Below are 16,117 nucleotides of genomic sequence, written 5' to 3'. Positions count from 1 at the left end.
AGAAAAAAAAAAATCCAAGGCAAACTTGTGTAAAATATTTTAATTTAGGCTAATAAAAATGATGAAATGACCCTTGATAGCACAAGACTACTTCCATGATTGCTCATTTTTGCTGAGTGTTATCTATGCAGCATGTGGAAAGACAGGATATTTTGGAATTACATTAACTAGACAGGAAACATTAATGTTCCTGTATCCATGAAAGCCTCCAGATTACAACAACCATTTTAGCTCATTTGTAAACTTTTAGATACAAAAATGATTCAACCTGTTAGAAAACCATGGATACAAAGTGCTCTTTCATGTACTTTGTATTAACTAAATTTTATAAGTAAATTCAAGTCTCACAGCCAGACAAGTGTAATACTTTTGAGCTAATATCGGAAACTGTGTGCCATTGTGAACCCAGTTTTCCTACAAGTTCTTAAGCAAAATCACCGCTTGTTTTGAAACAAACAAGGGAGATGTGAAAAATCCATGAAAAAAAAGAGCTAGAGGCTGTTATTTTGCTTCATATTAAGTGACACTTGGCAAATGGCACCCTGCAAGTTATGCCTTAACACCTTGTTAAAATGCAACTAAAATCTATATTACCCCGCTTCACACACACAGGTAAAATACATAATTGAAGGCACACCAAAACACTTGGGGGAATTCCACAAAACATATAAATTACTTGATTGCCTCTGAATAATAAATCGTTCCCCAGCAGATTTATAATAGACTGTTTTACCATAAAAACACATTTCTGACATCAATAGGCACAGTTTTCTGAAGAATGAAGAACTGTCTAAAACAACTTTGGAATTGGGAAGTAAGCCGGACTCCAATGCTTCTGCAGGCTGGCCAAACTGAGAATGTTTCATGGCTCTTTTTCTCACTGAACACTAATATGTAACAGCAAATGATCCATTTACTCTGGATCACAGCTCTATTTTCCCCACTCATCCCTGGAATAACACTGTCTCGGGCTGCTGGAGGAACAGAAATGCTATCCCTTCACATTAGCTGTAAAGTTTTCCTTTCCTGCACTCCTCTGCTGAGAAGCCAGGAGAGGAATGGGAGCCATCACCTTGAAGGTGCCAGTAATGATCTATGGAAAGATGTTCTGGAGCACTGGGGACTGAACTGTGTGGAGAGCTCTGTAGCTTTCCCGCATCCCTGACCGGTTTCTCCCTCAGCAGCCTCTGCTGTGCTCCTTGCCCTATGCACAGGGACTGTTTGGAAGCTTTTACACTCATCATCCCAGGAACACGAAATACAAATGCACTTTGCACATGCACATAGGCACACACACGCTCACTCACTCTCAAGACACACGTGCACACACACAGAGCTCCCCTGGCACTACATGCAATTAATTCCAAGTCCCCTGAGTATTGCTTAAAAACAGAAGCCAAGCATACACACAGGAAAAAAAAAAAAAAACACTAAAAAAATAAACCAAAACAAAAAATAAAAAAAACCCCACATCACCCACCCACCACCAAATCCCAACCAAACATCCCACCAAAATATTAAAAAAAGAAAAAAAAAAAAAAAAAAAAAAAAGACACAGAAAGGAGGAGGGAATGAGGAAGGGAGTGGAGTGGGGGGTAGGACGAAGGAAAAAAGAGAAGCTTGTGTTTTTTCCTGCTGTTGCTGTGGCTCCCAAGCATGCAGCGCTAAGGAAGAGTCGTTTCCCACTTTCATCAGCTAGCTACATCCTTGGGATAAAAGGGAGCAGTCCGGAATGATGCTGAGGCTGCAGAAGGCAAAATAAGGCTTTGCCTGACTCCCCATGAAATTCTCTCCTCCACATCCCCTCCTCCCTAAAACCTGCCCTAAATGGGGGAGAAAAAAACCAAAAAACCAAAAACAAAACCAAAATATTAAAAAAAAAAAAACCAAAACAAAAAAAAACAACACACAAGGAAAAAAGTGATGAAAAGACACAACTCACCTTAACAAGGGGTGTTGGATGGGGTCAGAGAGGAGGAAGGGTATAAAAAGATCTATTTTTAGCAGAGGTTGTGATAGTATTGAAACACACAGACACAGGGTTTGGAAGCAGGGAGAAGAGTATAAAAAATGAGGGGAAGAGAAATTATCAAGAACGTGTAAGTCAGTCTGGCAGGAGAGAAGAGAATCCCCAAGAAAAAAATAAAAATTAAAAGAAAAAATAAATTATAAAAAAAAAAAAAAAAACAACAACAAAAAAAAACCAAAACACCGAACGCCGAGAGGAGAAGGAGGGAGAGCGTGGCGGTGCCGGGGTTGTGTTTTGTTTCTCTTCGCTGGGGGCGGGCGGAGGCGGCGGGGCGGGGGTGTGGGGGGTGTTCGCGCTTTCGGCAGAGGCCCCTCGCTCGCTGCCTCCCCGCGGGGCCGCCGCGGCCCGAGCCTGCTCCGGGAGGCTCCGGGCGGCTCCGCCGGCCGCGCTCGCTCCTCGCCCGGCTCCGGTGGCTGCGGCGGGCACGGCGCTCCCGCTCCCGCGGCTCGCTGGGGCTCTGCAGCCGCGTTCACGCCGCCGCTGCTCGGCCACCCCCGCGCCCGCGCTCCCGCCGCCGCCGCCCGCGGGCGCCCCCCGCCGCCAGCGCTGCGGGCCGGGCTGCGGGCTCTGGGCTGCGGGCTCCGAGCTCCGAGCTCCGAGCTCCGGGCTCCCAGCTCTGGGCTGCGGGCTCCGGGCTCTGGGCTGCAGGCTCCGGGCTCCCGGCTCCCGGCCGGCCAGGACGGCGGCGGGGCAGGGTCTCTCAAGTGCCCGTGCGGGGCTGGGGAACCGCGGTGCCCGCCCGCCGTGTCCGTGCGGGACCCGGGCTCGCCCTCCGGGCCGCGGTGCCCCGCTCCTGCGGCCGCATGTCCCACGGCACCCGGCGGGGAAAAGGGGCTGGGAAGCGAAAGTTGGGCATGCCGAAAGGCGCTCTGACAGGTCAGCGCTGCTCATCGGCCGCGCATCAGCGTCGCTCGGTGTCGGTGGGGAAAGCATCGGTGACAAGCCGGGAGGCTGAGGACTGCACTTACTCGTATCAAAAGTAGTAAAACCGCGTTCTGCCGTGCCTTTAACACACAAGCGTGGCTCACAGAGAGCGGCGCCAGCAGATGATGTTCCTTCCTGGGCCAAATGGAAGCCACTCGCAGCATTGTGCTGATGAGGACCATCGGTGGGTCACATTTATCTCAAACAGCTGACAAAATCCAGCAAACATTTACATGTTACTGAAGGAAGCTTTTGACACCCTCAGGAATACTTTGCAACTAAAAATAAACACTGTTAAAGTTGTTTTTAAGGCGATAAACACAAAAAACTTTGGACACCTTTTTATATTTTCATTGCTTAGACTGAAAGAAGTAAAAGAAAACAAAAAAGAAAAAAAGGAGAATTTAAGAGCACAGAAATGAATGAGCTTTAAAAAGTACTTTATCTACAACGCTATTAGCAACTGCAAGTAAATATGTGTTTATGACTTGTGATTTTGAATTGGCATTGTCCCATAAATGATGAGAGCAAACGCAGACCAAGCTGTTGGATCCACAACCTGCAACTGATATGCAAGCTGTGCTTCAGCACCACTGTTACACTGAGATAAGCACATATAGTAAATAGTAGAAGGATATGCTCCAGTATGCAAACTCTGTAAGTGTACATATAGTAAATAGATATAGTAAATTGTAAAAGGGTATGTTCTAGGGTTGTAAACGGATGCTAAGGAAGACTCTTAGTCACACTAGTGTCGGCTGTTGATAGCTGGCAGTAGATAAAGGTATCTGGAATGAGTGTTGTGGAGGTACTGAGGTATGAAATTGTAGCTCCTAAGCACTTTCCTCAGTACCCACAGAGAGGATGTTATGTGAACCAGCTGCCAGTGGGGGTCTGCAGGCAGCCTTGATGAGCAGGTCATGGTGGCCAAAGGGTCGGGTACCAAACCATCCGTGTAGCAGGCCAAGGGATGTGGAGTGCCTAGTTTTATTTGCCATTCAGTGTGGCTCTGGAGCATTCCCACGGGGCTCTCACGGATACACTAGTAACCTCTGTGCTCTGGCTTACCATTCACCATCAGCTGAAATAGAGGAGGAGGTAAAATATTTTGAACCCAAATCATGGTTAGAACCAGAACATCCTTGCTAAATTAAATAGAAAAAATACATCCTCAGAACAAAACAAAAATTTCATTATTCTACATTTTATCTCTCTTTTTTTCCCTTCAGATAAAAGGTGCTTGCTCTGGGTTTACAGGAGGGAGGAATTGGAAGAATAATGAACCTTCCAAATCTCTCATATGAAGGAGAAATAAAATAAGAGCTTGTAGTTCCCTAACTGAGCTTCTCGCGAGAATCAGAAGATCCTCTTCTGTCTTGTTGCAGGTTCAATTTCGTCCCATTTCTTCTCCGGTTTCTTCTTGAACCAAATTGTTCAGCAGCATAAACGATGAACCCAAGAGTTTTCAGGGTTTGGATTATGTCTCCCTTTTTTAAAATACCAAATATCTACAAAATTATTCACAGCCATACTAAGGGGAGTAAAGACATTGGAAATAAACTTTGTGCTACTTTGGGCCTTGATTTCTGCAATAACTAAGTTGGGGAAACACATTAAAGTGAGGGTAATGTTTTATACATTATGCTAGTAAATATTTTCTTTAATTTCAGTTCATTTTCAAGAAACTGCATCACAGTTAGCATGTATTTACATGAACTCTCATTGGTTTTTAATATTTATGAATCATCTTGCACTGTTACAAAATCATCAGTTTACTGTAAACCACAGGTCCATTCAGTATGCAGTGTGATGCTCTGACCATTTCCAGTTCCCTTAGCTGCTCTGTGCCCAGCAACATCAGGGCAGTACTTACTGTCAATTATAGCTCTGTGTCCCTATTGACTTTCCCAAATTTGCACAGGGCTATTTTTTTTTATTCCGATTAAAAACAAAACCAAAAACATTACAAAACCAAAAGCCCCTTTTGATGAATGGCTTTATAGTTGAATGATGAAAAGCACACACACTGGTGGTGTTCAGGAACACTCAAATACAAAATGTTCAAATACCAGCATATCTTTGCAAAATGTACGTTTCAGTTTCCATGTCACAGGATCTGCATATTTAATGTCTGATTTGCAAGCATAACTTGGCACTCAAGTCTTTTGAATGCTGGGAAACAGTTTTACAGCTTAAATATACATTTAAGTGGATGGAAATGATGACAAGGGTTAAAATAAGGGATTTTTTATTATCTATAGAGCTCCCGTAGAAGTTTTTTTTCCTGAAGAGACTATTTCTGCATTAGAGATAATTGTCTAAATTGCTCAAATAACCCAAAGGTAGTCAGAAAGGTTATTGAGAGAACAAGACAGAACATCTAAACTGACACAAACAAAATCCTTCCTCATAAGTCATTATCTTGCTTCAGGGTGTCACTGGTGCTGCAAACAGTTAATGCCAGGGAGCTTTCCCCTGGTTTTCATTCATGCTGTCCAGAGGAAAACACACTTTCTGTTTTGTTCATTATGAAACACACAAATCTTGTGTGCTGACAGAGCAGCAAACTAGAGAGATAAAAACTTAAGTTTGGGTACTGTATTTGATGTCCTTGTACTGCTGAGAGGTATGAACCAGGCCTCCACGACCCCTTGTCAGTTGATAGTACCCATTAGGCAAAATTTTATCTTCTGCAGGGTAGACCTAGCCACAAAGCACCTTGCTTCCATTCAACCTGCTGTAGATGTCTGCAGATCTGTTAGTACTGTTAGTACTGTTCCCTCAAAGCCGTGCTGCAGCCAACATGAGGTACAGTCTCACCTTGACTGCTGTGTGTGACTCTGGGCTCCACCTTTTAAGACAGATGTAAAGGTCCTGGAATGCATCCAGAGGAGGGCAACAAAGCTAGTGAAGGAGCTGGAACACATGTCCTATAAGGAGCAGCTGAGGATTTCAGGTTTGTTTAGTTTGGAGAAAAGAAGGCTAAGGGGAAACCTCCTTGGTGTCTACAGCTTCCTCAGGAGGAGACATAGGGAGGGAGGTACTCAGCTCTTCTCCTGGGTACCCAGTGGCAGGACACATGGGAATAGTTCAAAACTGTGTCAAGGGAGTTTTAGACTGGAAAATAGGAATAATTTCTTTACTGAGAGAGTGGTCAAACACTGGAACAGGCTTCCAGCAGGGGTAGGCAATGCTCCCAGCCTGTCAGTGTTAAGAGGTATTTTGACAATGCCCTTAATAACTTGCTTTAACTTTTGGTCATCCTTCAACTGGTTAGGGAGTTGTACTACATGGTCCTTGTAGGTCCCTTCCAAATGAAATCTCTCCTCTCCTCTCCTCTCCTCTCCTCTCCTCTCCTCTCCTCTCCTCTCCTCTCCTCTCCTCTCCTCTCCTCTCCTCTCCTCTCCTCTCCTCTCCTCTCCTCTCCTCTCCTCTCCTCTCCTCTCCTCTCCTCTCCTCTCCTCTCCTCTCCTCCCGTCATGTAATAAAAAAATTCTTTCTAAATCACCAAGCATCAATTGAATGGTGCATGTTAGTGATATGTCTGAAAGAGGCATAATGCCAATCTTTCTGTCCTTGCTATTGGTATGTGCAGATGCTTATTTTATGAGTGTAAGTTAGAAAGTGAATTTCAGGCCAATAAGTAGACTTTTAAAATAATATTATCTCATATAAATTTTAATATATACATATTTATTGTTTCAGTCAATTTGGGATTCTCTGACTGTCCCTGACGTCTAGGATTTTGTCTGCTTCACCTGAGTCTGGTAAGGTCTGTCAATCATGCCCGGGTGTGATAACCATTTCACAGATTATGTGAATGGCCATTCATGGGAACTTTTCACAGAGCATGTCAAAACATTCATTTAATGTACACTCTCAAATTTAGTGTAGATGTGCAAGCAGTAGTACTTGAAATGACTGGGAAGTCCCCAGAGATCACAGATATGCCAATTACTTTAGACTATGCCCTTTAAGAAATCACCTCCCTGTTAAGTATTATTGTGTAAGGAGTGTAGCCTTGAGACTTTATTTTCTCTTGTACAACACGATAGAAATATGGGTTCCTTGTGTTTCAATAGTAAGATTTACTGTATTTGTGAAAGAAGGTATTTCAGAAGCAAACAATGTTAGAATTCTAAAAATGGGACCAGGAAATAAAAGATAAAACAGTCTTTTGAATTGGAAAAAAATTAGGAAATAACACTGAAATGAAACTAGTCTAGTCTTCAGACTAGATTATCAACCTGAATAGTCTTACAATTTTATAGCTTATCGATTGTTTTGTTAAAATTTTTATGCACTTTGCTAATTATCATGAAAGACTTCTTTTAAAATGCTATTATTCTAGCCTACATGTCTTTAAAATTATAAACATTCCTAATACTGTGTAGTGTTGAGTGAGTTGTTTGCTATTTGATTGCAGTTTGATTGAAGTGACAGCAATTTTAAATATCTAACTACATATTAATAGAAATATGACATGCATTGTCATATTTTTGCTCTAAAATTATTAGCATTGTGATAGATCTGGATACAAATTTACATAATTTGAATTAACATAAACCAGGCTAATAATGCGCACTTGTGGGCAAATCTTTTGTTCCCGACTGAGGCAGAGAAGTTGATCTGGAACTCGAGCAGACAAATGATGGGGTTATGGAGGGAAATCCTTTCGCCTTCAGCAGAGAAGGAGCTGTTATCTTAAGTTCCCTATTAATATGAAAGCTTCTACCCTCTATCAGAGAAAATGCCTCTTGCGATCACTAGTCTGGAGTCACAGCTATATTTGTCTGCTTCCTGTCAAAACTGCTTAAACTATTAAGGATTATTTGTGGTACTTTGGTTTGTACGGGGTTTTGTGGAGGGTTGTCATACCTAAACTTTCAATATTCATTTATACTGCTGTCCTGCCAGTCCATTCTAGGACAAATTGGTAAATATGTGTCTCTAGATGATGGTGATTAGCACCTCCAGCCCCTATATTCCCACCAATTAATTGCTTTTTGTTGCTGGGTCTATTTCCTGCATCCTTACAGGATGTTGCACAGACCAGGACTATTAGACTTTTTTGAAAATTGTATTACTCCCATTCACTTTTTATGTTTCCACAGGTATGTCACAAACCCACCAGAAGTGATGCAAAGGGATTTGTCTCCCACCACCAAACATACTTCTTCCCGAAAACAATCAACAAATTCTTAAAATTGCATTCCATTTCAATAATTTCTGAAATTTCAGTTGCATTTTAGAAAGTGAGCAATAGAATCAAGAATGGCTTGGTTTGGGAGGGACCTTAAAAGTCATCCAGTTCCAACACTCCTGCCATGGCAGGGACAACTTTCACTGGACCAGGTTGCTCAGAGCCCCATCCAACCTGGCCTTGCCAGCACCCTGTCCTAACATTTGCATGCCATCCCAGAGCTTGCCAGGGACAAGCCTGGTACAGTTCCCCTCTCCTATCACATCTAGTTTGAAGCTCTGCCAAGCAATCCCAATAGCTGTGGAACAAAGACTCTGCTCCCTCACTGAGAAAGGCGAGTTCCATCTGATGCCAGCATGCCCAGGGCTGAGTAGGGTATTCCATTGTCAAAACCCACATTATTTTGGCGGTGGCATGTGTTTATAGAGTCAGTTCATCTGTTGCTTCCAATGTCACTGCCTTCAACTGGAAGCAGAGAGAAGAAAATGCACCCCAGATTCCTTTAGCAACAGTCCCAAGGCCCTGAAGTCCTTTTTGATCATTCTTGAACTATGTGTTGCCACTTCATCATCCTCTCCATGGCAGAGCAGTAATGGGTTGTAGTCTGACGGCTGCACCAGACTAGGAAGCTTCCTGGTGATGTCCTTAACCCCAGTCCCAGGGAGGCAGCAGACCACCCTGTGGGTTTGGCCTGGTCAGCATATTGCCTCCATTCTCCTAAGGATAGAATTGCCTATAACTATTACCCCCCTTTTCTTACTCTTGGAAATGGTTGTAATGAGGTGGCTTAACCTTTCTGATTGTGGTGACCCCTGTGCTGTAACTGGACTTTCCTCCTCTTCACCCTTTGGCTGGCCTTCCATGCACAAAGCCTCATGGATTTTGTGCCGAGACACCTGGGGAGCGATGTGGGCGGAGGAGCATTTCACTTGCCACCCAGAGTGGACATGGACTACCCTCCCTGCACTTCTTTCTTTACAGCTTCTACCTTCTCCTTGCTGGGAGATGAATAAAGGATCCTCTTGATCTTGAATTATTTCTGATGTCTGCTTCTGTCTCAGGGCGGCCAGAGCTTGATTACACCAGTCTATCTCCCTTTTTGATTCTCTAATATTCCTTAAACTTTCTACCTCATACTGTAGCTGATACCAAGCTGAACAAGTGTCCACCTGGTCACATTTGACACAACAGCTATCTCTGCTACAGTCCAGTCAAAGCTCAGGCACTCCCTATGTCCTGAAACCTGAACACCTCATGGTTTTCTGGGGGGCTGTGCCTGGGTTAATACATCCTTTTTGGCAAGTGTAAATGACCTTGTCTCCCCTTCAAGTGAACACCATACCTGGGCTCTCTTGGCGAGGGCAATGGCCACCACCTAAACTGGTTGCTTGAGCTACATTGCCCCAGTGCCCCTCCTGTTTGCCCTGCCTGGCATAGTGCTGCACCATGCCCTAGATAATGCACCCTGTTTGCCCGTGAGCATGGGAGCATGCTGCTGATTCTGGCACCTGGCACCATACACACAAGGCTGACCTCTGCAAGCTCCTTCCAGTGGATCAGAATGATACTAGCTCTTCCCCCATACTATTAGCTTATTTATTAAACTTTGGTAGGCTATCTGTTCAGACTTATTGGTATTTCTTATCTGACCAAGAAGATTACTGACAGGTTCATTCATTTTAAAAGGAGACTAGAATGGATTTCTCATTTGGCTGTCAGTCCATGTTCTTCATTTGTCAGAAAAAAAGTCAAAGCTTTCTCTTCATTTGTCAAATCTGTCTTTCCATCATATACAGTGAGTCAGAGATTACAACTCATCTCAAGTACTTATAGCAAATATGTTGTGAACAGTAAAAATGAGATTGCTTGACTTCACAGTGCATGTACATAGCTCACAGCATGTGCTACAGGACACCATTGGGAAGAACAAGCCAATAAAATAAAATAGCAACATATATAAAAGTCCTGCTGTTGGTTGGTCTTGTTTTCATTGACTTTGATGCTTGTGACAGAAAGAGATGAAGTTTCCCTCTTCTGTCATTGTGCATATAAAAGTGTCGGCAGGATTCTCTTAAGGAAGCAGCTGAATTCTTTTAAATTCCAGTGAGCTTTTCAAAGTTTTGCATCCCAAGAATATTAATCACTCAGAATCACATAATCAATCATAACATGGTTGGTTTTTGAAGAGGCCTCTGGAGATCACCTAGTGCAACCCCTGCAGGTTCATCTAGAGCTGGTTACACAGGATCTCTTCCAGGTTTTGATATCTCCAGAAAATGAGACTTCACAGCTTCTCTGGGCAGCCTGTTCCAGTGCTCTGTCACCATCAGGGTGGTTTTTCTTCATACTCAGATGGAACTTTCTCTATTTAAGTTTGTGGCCATTGCCCTGTGTGCCCATTGTCCTGTCGTTGAGCATCACTGAAAGGAAGTCTGGCCCCATCCTTTTGACACCTGTCCTTAAGATACTTGTGTGTATTGACAAGATCACTTCTCAGTGATCTCTTCAGGTCAAGCCCAACTCCTCAGCCTTTCCTCCTCATCAAAGGGATTCTCTAGTCCTGTAATCTTCTCCATAGCCCTACTCTGGATCTCATCTCACAATAACCAGTAAGTTGAACAAAGCAAGACTAGAATTAATTGTCAGGTTCAAGCGGAAATCCAGATCGTCAGAGAAGTTTATGTGAAATCAATCTGCAAGTCAGGGACAAGATCAAGTCCAGTGATTTCTGGGCATGTCCATGATGACAGAGGAGATCTGAGATTAAACTGGAAATTCAGACTGCAAATCAGAAATATACCTGGCCAAGAACAAATGTGGCTGAGCCCAAGACAAGTACTCCCAAAGCAGAGCCCAGAAAGAGATTAAGAGCTTTAAAAAGCCCATGTGTCCATGGGCAGTGGTATGAGTCAAGACCCGTGATAAGGCTGCTTATAAGTGCAGTAAGGCTCATTAATGCATTCAGAGCCAAAAGCTGATGGTGAAGTGATGGTGAAAGGAAGAAGAGAATTATCTCTTGCTCGCTTCTTTGTGTGTTTTTTTGCTGACAGGAGGGGCTACAGAAAAAGAGAGGAGATGCAAACTAGGTGTGTAGCAGTAAGCCAGTTTAGAAATAAGAGGAAGATTGAGGGGATGGGTGATTACAAACTAGAGAAAAATGAAACAAAGCCAACCTGTGTGAGAACTGGAAAAAGAAAAGAAAGAATGGAAGAAAAGAGTAATGAGGAAAATTGTGGTTCCCATAAGCCTAATGCAGTCAGAGTAATAACACTTCTATGGGAGTAAGGGAAAAAGCTTGAGTGTATGTGTTTATTCTACCTATTTTAATGGCAGCTGGAGCTTTGCTCTTATGACTGTGCCAAAAAGGGAAAACATCTTACTGAGTCATTATATTTCATCTCTTTTTTCTCTCTTTCAAGTTGCCTTTGTTTTTACTGTCATATCTTACTCTGCTCTGATGAAAGTACCTTTACTTGCCTTGGGTGTCTGTAGGATTTCCTGTGAAGATGGCTATTTTTCCCTCTGTTTCTACTTTCTGTTTCCCAGCTTCTGTCTGTGCCCTGACCTGTGCCATGAATTTCCTATCACCGAAGTAGCATCAGGTCCATAGCTGACCACATTTTGCTCTCTTTCCTGGGGTATGTATTTGGTTCACTGTTTGCTTTATTAGGAAGGGACTACTGGCTTACAGCGAATCAGAATTTGCATTTGCAGCAATGTTAGTGTAGTTTTACGCCAGAAGAGCTTAGATCAGATCATCATTAGTTGTGTCGAGCATTTTTTCAACCCATGTCAAAAATGCCTCTTTCACCTTAATGATACCTCTTCCAATATCATGTATCATCAGCCCTTACATTATCAGTTCTTCTGATATTTCTCTGTCAACTCAAGTTTTCTTGCTGTCATTTTCCTCTTGTTTCCTAATCACAGATTTAGGCACAGTTCTCATTGTCCCTGTCAGCCTTGGACTGATGAGCAGTTTCACAAAATGAGAATCAAATGCAATATAATTTTATATTTTCACATTCAGAAGTATATTTTAAGATAAATGTAAATTCCTATTACTTTGTTGTGTTAAAATATACAACAGCCCTTTAATGTTTCACAGTTTTACCTTTTTCATGTTCCATGGTCTAAATTGAATTAATAAACAGAATATAGGGAAAAAATAGAAAACTTACCAAGTCTTTTACAGCAGTCCTAGCTCTGATTCTTTTTGCACTGGATTTCACATCCCGCTTTCAAAATAACTGAACCACAGCATGAATGAAAATGTTACTTACCAGGATAAGTGAAGTGAAAATACAAAAGAGAATAAAAAATATTTCAATGGAACATACATATTACTTAAAGGTTGCATAGTTACATCATGAACAGTAACTTTTGACTGTATTTAGAAAGAGATAGCTATCTGTCAATTAATCAGAGTCAATTCAACTGTATTAAGTGTAGTTTACCCTTATGCTTATAAATCTGACCCATCATCCAATTTATTCTCACTTTTATATTTAAATTCATGCATGATCTGACACATTTGATAATCTCAGTTACCACAATTAATTTCTCCTTTCAGAAAATAATGCACGAAGCATCAGACTTATGGAGCTGACCTAAATAGTTTAAATCAAGTCTAATGTAAAGGTTGTCAGGAAAAAACATGCCTTTTTATTTTTAAACTGGCATGCAGAAGGTGTGTTACTATTTCTGGTATGTGATAATAAGATCAGACAAGATGTAGTCCTTTAGTATAGAAACGGGAGGCCCATACTCAAGTTACTTTAATTTTAATAAGAGGAAATTATATTTATTATTTGAAATTGTTAAATATTGAGTGTTGAACAGGGAATTTGCCAAATTAATTGAATTAGTGCATGTATTCATTTTTATTATTTGATTATGTCAGCTAGGAAGAAGCAGACTCCTTCTGTGAATAATTTGATTCTTCTGTATTTTTGCTTCGACCAACAACAGAAATAGTTTATGTTTCCCATCTGGCATATCCAATTCCATCAATATTTCAGGAATCTTTTCATCCTGAGCCCCATTTTACAAGAACCTTTATTCATCAATCTGACCTTCTTCAGAAGGTGTTTTACTGGCACTCAGTAGCAACTGTTTGGTGACTCCTGAGCACATATATGCCTCAGGCAGATGAATCAAAAGTCCAGTGTCCCTTGAGACAGGGACTGTCCTGGATCATTTAGGAGTGCTTTCAAGAGTCTCACTTGCACTAATAGTCTTCCGAACATGTCCCAGACTTATTCCACCCTGGCCCTGAGCCTGGGGCATCTTCAGGGTGCCAGGGGATGGGGTGGGAGCTGCAGCCACCAGCAGCAGTGGCGAATGCTCCCACTTTGCTTCAGGCAAGTTCAGCTGGGGTGGTGTAAACAATTTAAATACATTTTCTCTTGGATGAGGCAGGAGCTGGTGAACTTTTCCACCTGCAGATTACTGGCTGTAGCAACTTCTGACAGGAAAGCATTGCCTCACAGTGAGGGTTAGTGAGGAGCAGATCCCTCTTTTTCTGCCAAAAACTGTCTGAAGTTTAAGTTTGGTAGTGAGCAAGTGAATTCACATTGGTGCGGTGCAGTTGTGCCAACTTCTGGATAGCATGGAATGGCCCTCAGTCACCTTAAATTGTATTAGGGTTGTTTAATCTGCACTGGGGGATTTTGACATCCAGATTCAGAGGTGATAAGAAGTAGGAAGCTCAACAGAGTCTCAAATTTACTGCAGATAAAGATAAACCATAATCAGCATTTAATCTGCCAAATTTGATGACACTTTGAAAATGGAATTGCCTTTAGTCCTTTCTCAACAAGTAGTAGGGGTATTATTTTCCCTTGCTCTGTCTGGGGTAATAAAAAAGAGATGTTAGGTATCTCCTTTCTTTTGGAAAATCAATGGTGGCAGAACATCAAAAGCTTCTGAGAACATGCAACATCTCAGACTTGAATTGCAGTGTGACAATTTCTTATGTGGAAAATCCCTTTTTGAATTTTATGAATATATACATGAAAGCTATTACAGGAAGTGGGGGAGCAGGGGGGGAAGCCATGAGGAAGCAATAGAGACAAATGGATTTGAAGTTTTTCTTAAGACACCTTTTCCTGTGAAGTTTCCATGCCTTTCTCATAGGAAATATATTAGTAGTATCAATGGAGAGAGTAGTATTTGAGGTGAAGCTGTTTAACTGCTTTTAAAAACACCACCAAACAGCATAGAGATCAATTCAGAATAGTTTCAGGAGGAAAAAAAGGGAGTAAAAATGCAGGAGCTCTACTACTACAGAGTTTGTGGGGATCCTTAGAAGTTTCTGGTGTTAATTGGTCAAAGTATTGTTGTTTCATGCCAAAACTCATAATATAATGAGCTAATTTGTTGTTGTTTGGATGTGGTAGGAAACACTTGTTTGTTAAAATCCTTGGCTTAGGATAGACAGCACAGAGTGTCAGAGATAAAAGAGGATTTTTAAAAGTGCTCACCAGCAGTAGAAGGCAGGTCGACAGGTGGAGGTTGCTCTATTTCTCATAATACAGATTCTGAAGCAGCAAATTTTTTGTCAGTTTTTAGCTATCTTAGAAAGAGGAGGCTGCTATGAAACTATATTGCAGAAATCTGAGGAGTATTGTGTTCCATCTGAAAATATATGAATACACACAGAGAAAGATGCACTTTGGCAGAGATTGTGTGAATGAGAGAAAAACATAGAGGAGTTTCTGACTGATATAAGATTGGAGAGCTAGGCTTGCAATTTTCAGTATCTGTTACAGTACCTGTATCTTGAATAAGAGAACAGATCTTGAAAAGAGGAGACACAGAATTAAGCTATGATTAAAGCAAATAGAATTTACCAATCAAAACAAGCAATGTAATACAAGCCTTTAATTTGTGGATGGTTTGCAGTCTGGACATGACAGAAAATCCAAAACATTAAAGGAACAGAGGGTTTAGCTAGAAAGGCATGAAAACCTCAAAGAGAGAATTCACAAATAAATACCACAAGAGCAGCACGAACTGAAAGCAAATGGGACATTTCTTATTCCTAACTGCAATACAGGAGACCAATTAATGAGCTGTCAGAAACAGTTACTTCCCAACTGAAGGAAAAGCCATAGGTAGCAGAAGGTAAGGAAATGAAATTAAAGATTTAGAGAAGGAGGATTAGTCCACTAAGTGATTTTTTTTTCTGGGTATATGGGTAAAGGAATTCTCAAAGATACAGATTTTAATAGTATAAGAGAAACTTAATATACCTTCCTGTAATAAAAGGTGATGATCCCATAGCCTGAATTTGTAATGAGCAAGATATCACACAAGACCTCTAATGTTTTTGTGCAGCAGCATTTTTTCTTCTTTTGTTTGTTTATTTTTGTGGAGTTTTTTGTTTTATTTTTGGTTTGGGTTGGTTTTGGTTTGTTTTGTTTGGGGTTTTTTGGAATAATGCAGCTCAAGGCCTTTGACCCTAAGTTGGTTTGATACAGACTGCTGTTCTTCGCCATAAGCTTGGGAGTCACTGGATAATTGCTGAAGTTGAGATAGGAGTGTTCCTGCTTTGACAAATACAAGCCCAAGGAGGTAGCATGGGCTGGGCAGTAGGAAATAAAAATCAAGGCCAGTAGATGAGCAAGGTCATTGCAAAGGAAAATCTCACAGCTTCTGTCACCTTTAAATCAGTAGCTTTACCTGGATGCCTTTCTTGGGTCCGTGGACACAGCCAGGGCTGCTTCTCTCCTCCTGCACATCATGGCATGTTTCTTTCTAAGGATGGGGCATCTAGAAAAAGGGAACATTCATAGCTACTTCAGTGTGTAGAAAATGGCATAAAGTCTTTTTAGTCAGAGTAATTTTCTCTTGTAAAATTAGTGATATATGCCTTTAGTGCTGCTTTCCAGGTGTTTTGCAAACAAATGTTTTAATCAGGAATAGGGTTTTATAAATAGTGGTACAGCTAAATCTAT

At 41.6% G+C, this 16,117-nt stretch overlaps 1 protein-coding gene across 7 annotated transcripts in view; it reads right to left on the bottom strand.

Annotated features, from left to right (window-relative positions):
• Positions 1-2,282, bottom strand: part of LOC106855662 (poly(rC)-binding protein 3-like) — a 501,269-nt gene extending 498,987 nt beyond the window's left edge. For 2 of the 7 annotated variants that reach the window (XM_088171732.1, XM_088171723.1), the window contains exon 1: positions 1,943-2,282. The gene's annotated coding sequence lies outside the window, so the exon portion shown is untranslated. The remainder of the gene's footprint in view (positions 1-1,942) is intronic. The other 5 variants (XM_088171749.1, XM_088171756.1, XM_088171761.1 and 2 more) reach the window with 5 other exon arrangements.
• Positions 2,283-16,117: the final 13,835 nt, after the last annotated feature.

This window comes from Sturnus vulgaris, chromosome 1, assembly GCF_052056855.1.
Source record: "Sturnus vulgaris isolate bStuVul1 chromosome 1, bStuVul1.hap1, whole genome shotgun sequence".
Classification (NCBI taxonomy): domain Eukaryota; kingdom Metazoa; phylum Chordata; class Aves; order Passeriformes; family Sturnidae; genus Sturnus; species Sturnus vulgaris.
The sequence above is the reverse complement of the archived record's forward strand: the minus strand, read 5'-3'. Positions and strand labels throughout refer to the sequence as shown.